This window comes from Mesoplodon densirostris, chromosome 8 (assembly GCF_025265405.1).
Source record: "Mesoplodon densirostris isolate mMesDen1 chromosome 8, mMesDen1 primary haplotype, whole genome shotgun sequence".
Taxonomy (NCBI): domain Eukaryota; kingdom Metazoa; phylum Chordata; class Mammalia; order Artiodactyla; family Ziphiidae; genus Mesoplodon; species Mesoplodon densirostris.
In genome coordinates, this window is record NC_082668.1 from 101,736,838 (window position 1) to 101,742,837 (window position 6,000).

The following is a 6,000-nucleotide window of genomic DNA, read 5'->3' on the forward strand; positions in this document are numbered from 1 at the left end:
AATATTCACCACTAATGTATTACAATAGGTCTTAGAGGTCTGATTAAACTCAAACCATTTGTTCATTAACCTAAAAGGGAAACTTTTATGTAATTTTTAAACATTTAAAGGAGTTCACTTACAAAACATGGCTAAAAGTAGTTCTCAGAATGATTCATCTAAAATAAATAGGATACTAATTAATGGATAATTAATTCAAACAGAAGTAGACACTTGGCTTTAATCTTGACAATTATCATTCTGTAGACCCAAGGGCAGGTATAAGTGGTGTAGAAAACAGCAAGGATAAAACAGCATATATCACATGAATTTCTAAAATACATACTTATTTACATCGCTACAAAATATGAGAATTTTTGGATATCATTTTTATTTATAATTCCAGATTTTCCTGAATTTGCTAGTTCTTTAAATACCATTTTACTACTTTATTTTCACAAGGGAATCAATAGAAAATGACTGTTTCTTGACTGCACTCTGTTCTTTACTACAATGTCGCAGAAAAATACAAGTACAAAGACAGAAAAATAATCTCTGGTACCTTTCTTTCTTGAGGCCTGCAATCTCTGCATCCCTCCGCCCAAGCTCTATTTGCACTTTTTCCAGAGCGCCTTGCATCTTACTGTGAGAAGCCAACACATTCTCCAACATGATTTTAACTTTGCAGTTGTCTTCTTTAGCTTCTGCCAGTTGTTGCTGAAAGTTTCCCACCTAATAGAAAATGAAATAAGACAAAGATATTTGATCCTTTCTGGTTATTCTTCTGCTGAGTCCCATGACTTCTAGAAGAGTATGGAAACCAGGTCTGGTAGAATGCTAAGAGGAATAATTAAAGTATATTTTATATTTATTTTGTATCTTAAGTTATTTTGACTTTGAGAAAAAGAAAACTAGACCCTAGATCATATGGATCCTATGAAGAACTCTGCAGTGCATCCTAACTATTGTCGTGTCACAGCACATATATTAACTAGAGACATAAGGACCAACAGCTTCTTGGGGCTAGAGGTGGTCCCAGACTGGCCTGTGCTAGCCCTCCTCAGCTATCTTATCATGGGGTCAGAAGAAGATAACACATTTGAAGCCCATCAGAATTATCTGAGGAAAGAGGACCATAAGTGGAAGCTGCTGAAGAATGATGTGACTCACAGCCCTCTTCAGAGGGGCAAAATCTAGCACCTGCTGTCATGAATTTTGGGATGTTACCTCTCTTCCCACTAAGTACACACACTGTTAAGCAGAAAGCATTTGGTAATTTGACTTAACATAAAATCTTAACAGTGTTATATCACATTAATAATACATAAGTAGGTGGTTATTATTACCAAGGTCAGATGTGTTTCAACAGAAAAAAAATAGGACTTTTGATTATTTTAAGACAGGAAGAAAAAAAAAACATTGGGAGTTAAATCATGTATTTTTAAAGGAAATATCTTAGAGCTCTTCTAAAGGTATCCTTTCTTTAGGAAAAAAAAATCCTCCTCTGATCAATCCTCATTCTTTTTTAATAAAGGTAACAAGAAAAGAAAGAATATGGCTCATGAAAAATTTCAGAAGCGCTTCATTTCAGTAACAGACTTCAGAAAGGATTGATGTCTTGCCTTCTTGTTCTCCCTGTCCTCCAAAGCTTTGAGGTCATGTTTCAACTTCTGACTCTCTTTCAGGGCTGCAGCACGACCCTTCACAACTCGTGAGAGCTCACGTTCTTTCTTTTCAAGAATGGATTTCACCTTAGTAGAAAAAAAGAAATGATAAATGATTCTCCCAAAGCACAGTCAATCAGCAATTAGAATAAGACACAGCAATTTAGAAACCAAATTTAAAATGTTTAATTAAATATGCTTATATATTATTGTAAATAAAAACTAGCTTTAGTAGCTGTTTTTCCCCTTAAAACTACAAAGCAAAAAAAAATCTGTTAATAAACATGGGCAAATCTCTAATATATGTCAATCTCTATGACAGCGCAGAATGAAGGTAAGGGAGATGAGAGAATGATGCTAAGATGAAAAACGGGGAAGAAACAGATTATCACAGAATTTGAAAATACAACGTAAATTAATATCATAATAGCAAAGGTGAATAAGAACTAAATAGCATCAAGAAAATAGTGTTACAGAAGTGTTCTAAATAGTGTCCTAATCCTAATTAGAAGTATTCGACTTTTACATATCTGCAACACTTTTACTATATCTACACAGTTGTTTCAGATGCATCATACTAATCTAAATACTACTCTTTTAAAAAATACTTTATCTTGAAATACAGAGTCACAGGACTTTACAAAATTAGTGCAGAGTCCCCATGCACTCTTTTCCCTGCTTCTAATGATGACATCTTATATTGTAGTTCAACATTAAAACCAGGATATAGACTTTAATGAGAATAACTACACTACAAAACTTACAATTTTCACTTGTTATTTCTTTCAGTACACGGGCCTCTCACTGTTGTGGCCTCTCCCGTTGCGGAGCACAGGCTCCAGAAAGGCTCAGCAGCAATGGCTCACGGGCCCAGCCACTCCGCGGCATGTGGTATATTCCCGGACCGGGGCATGAACACGCGTCCCCTGCATCGGCAGGCGGACTCTCAACCACTGCGCCACCAGGGAAGCCCTTCACCATTTTTTAAACCTGCATTCATCTGTGTATGCACACATGCACATAGCTCTATGTAATTTAACCCCATGCACATATTCCTGTGATCACGACAACCAAGATACAGAACTGCTCCACTGCCGCAAACAACTCACTTGTGCTACTTCTCTGTGTTCACACCCTCCCCCAAACTCATCCCGTCCCCTGGCAACCAGTAATTTGTTCTCTATCGCTACTGTTTTTGTCATTTCAAGAATGTTATTTTAAACATTTAAAAATAATTAACTTTAGTATAATACATTCACATTTTTTAAAACAGCCTTACTGAGATATAGTTGAAATACAATAAGCTATGAATATTTAAAGTGTACAATTCTGATATATGTATAAACCATAATCATGATAATGAACACTTCCGTTATCCCCAAAGTTCCCTTATGCCTTTTTGTAATTTCCCCCACTTCTATATCTCCCTGTTCCTACACATCCACCCAAGGCTACCACTGACCTGTTTTCTGTCACAATCAATTCACTTTTATTTCCTAGGATTTTATATAAATGAAATCATAGTTGATGTACTCATTTTTGAATGATTTTCCACTCAGCACAATTATTGTGAGATTCACTCACTCTTCTTTATATATCAATAGTTCTTCCTTTCTGTTGCTGAATAGTGTTCTGCTGAACACTGGAGTTGTTCCAGTTTTAAGCTGTTACAAGTAGAGCTGCTCTGGGCAGTTGTATACAGATCTTCGTGTAGATATATGCTTTCATTTATCTTTGGTGAATGCATAGGAGTGGACTGGCTGGGTTGTATGGTAGTAGTATGTCTCACTTTTAAAGAAACTACCAAACTATTTTCCAGAGTGGCTGAGTGATTTTACATTCCCTTCAGCAATGTATGAGAGTTCCTCCACATCTTCACTAACACTTGGGGTAATCAGTTTTTCAATCTTAGACATCCTAATAGTGTGTGGTAGTACCTCACTGCAGTTTTAATTTGCATTTCCCTAATGACTGATGTTTAACATCTTTTCAGGTGCTTATTTATCATCCGTATATCTTTTTTGGTGAAACGTGTGTTCACCAAATAAATAAAATACTTTGCACCTTTTTTTTTTCGGATTGTTTTTCCTTCTTAGTGAGTTTGGAGAGTTTTTAATAAACTGTGGAGACAAGACCTTTATCAGATATGTGATTTGAAAATGTTTTTTTTTCTTTCCCCCAGCCTGTAGCTTTTCATTTTCTTAACAATGTCTTTGAAGAGCATACGTTGTCAATGTTACCTTTTTTCCTTTATGGATCATGCTTTTGATGTCAAATCTAAGAAATCTTAGTGTAATCCAAGATCACAATGGTTTCATCCTATGTTTCAGAAGTTTTACAGTTTTAAGTTTTACCTTTAGGGCTTTCATCCATTTTGAGTTAATTTTTATATATGGTAAGAGGTATGGATCAAAGGTATTTTGTTTTTTTGTTTCTGCATATGATACCCAATTGCTCTAGCACATTTGTTGAAAAGACCATCCTTTCTCTACTTTTACTTCTGTTGAAAATAAAATGTTCATAAAATTTTTCTGGATGGGTAGCACATTCACATTACTCTTAAGGTACAAAAGGATAAAGTGAAAAATCTCCCAGCCACCCAGTTTCCTTCCTCGAAAATAATGTTGCCCATTTATTACGATTCATTTTAGAGAGACTCTATTCAAAAGTGAATACATATGAAGACTTCATCGCCCCAACCCTTTTGCACACAAATAGTAAAATACTCTGTATGCTCTTCTGAACCTGGACTGTTTTAACCTAATAATAGATATGTTATGATTAAGATAAATATATCTTCAAACAGTATTCCAAACTATGGATATACCATGATTTATTTAGCCAGCCTCTTACTGACGGAATTTTGGTTGTTTCTAGTCTTTTGCTAATAACAAACAATACTTCAGAAAGTAACCTTGTAAACATGTCTTATGTACAAGCTAGTGTATCTGTAGGAAAGAGTACAACTGTGGGTGTAAAGTGATAAACAAAGCCAAATTGTCCTCCACAGGAAAAGGGCACTCCAAACAGCAGCAAAGAAGAATGCCTTTTCCCCACATCTTCCTCAATATTATACTTCCTTATAACTTTTAACCTGTAACGTTAAAAATACTTTAACGTCTTCTGTAAGGATTCAAGAATAGTACAAAAGATGCTCACTTATAAGGTTTTGAAAACCTATTGGATTTTGTTCTAGAAAAGCACATTAGGAAGAATATAGTTTTTATAATTTTACCAGTGCTTATAAACTATTTATAAAAAATGAAAAGGCCACTAGCAAAAGTGCTTACAGAAAGGGTCTAAATTGTAGTTAACTCGAGAAGACAAGCTATAGTACTTTCTATTTTTAAATACCAAACAAAGATGGATGCTCTAGTAAGTTTTCTTTGGGAAGTATTTTCCAGTGTTCAAGTTCTCAGGGCTTCTATTTATGTATTTCTACTTGAAAATCAGGCTTTACCCATTTTACTGTAAATGTTAAGACTATTAGCATTAATTTTTAAAGTGAAAATTAGATTAAAAATCTCAATGGTTACTCTTAAGCCAAATATGACATTTCTGTGTCCAAATCAAAAACTAAGTATGCAATAGCCAGAATGATGGTTTTGATCTACATCATCAGTTTTTGCTGTTTGTGAAGAAGTTCTTTCCTTGTTGTTACTCACACCTCCAAACGTTATCTTTCTAGATGTTACTACTTTTCTTCATTGTTGTATAAATCTGAAATTTCCTTATGATTTAATTTGTGGCCTTCACTTACCGAATCCCGGTGAAGAAAATTTGGTGACTCATCATTTTTTAATGGTCTTGAGGCAAGAATGTCTATTTTACCTTCCAGTCTTCCCTCCATGGTTTTAATGGCATTCAAACGAGTCTTTAGAGAGATCCCAGAGTCTCCAATCTCCTGAGAAGACCTCACAGAAGTCAGGGTAGGTGCAAAGGTCACATGGTGTGTAGGGTTTGGCCTAACACTGGGCAAAACAACTGATGAACTTCGTTCCTTTACAGTGTTGACACGGGGCCTGTGGCTTTAAAGTAATTTTGAAGATGCAGGCCTCTCTGGAGACTTCCTCCTTCTTGGAAGCATCAGCAATTTAAAAAGACAAAATCAACTAAACCTAGAATTATTTTTCAGTGAGTGCCCCCTTTACTATGAGAAACAACACAACGTTCTAAATGAAGCTGGGATGGAAAATATACTTTAAAATGTGTTCCTTTGCTTTCAGAATGAAGAAAATACTAGTGTAAAGTATGTCCTCATGCAGAAACAAAGCATATCTAATGAGGTCCCCTTTACCAGTATAGTCAGATCGTTAGAACCCATTTGAAGACACATTCTAGTTGCTTGGTTACCAAG

General features: G+C 35.3%; 1 pseudogene; it reads right to left on the reverse strand.

Annotated features, from left to right (window-relative positions):
* LOC132495085 (coiled-coil domain-containing protein 150-like) overlaps positions 1-5,730 on the reverse strand; it is a 56,270-nt pseudogene extending 50,540 nt beyond the window's left edge.
* Between the last annotated feature and the right edge of the window lie 270 nt (positions 5,731-6,000).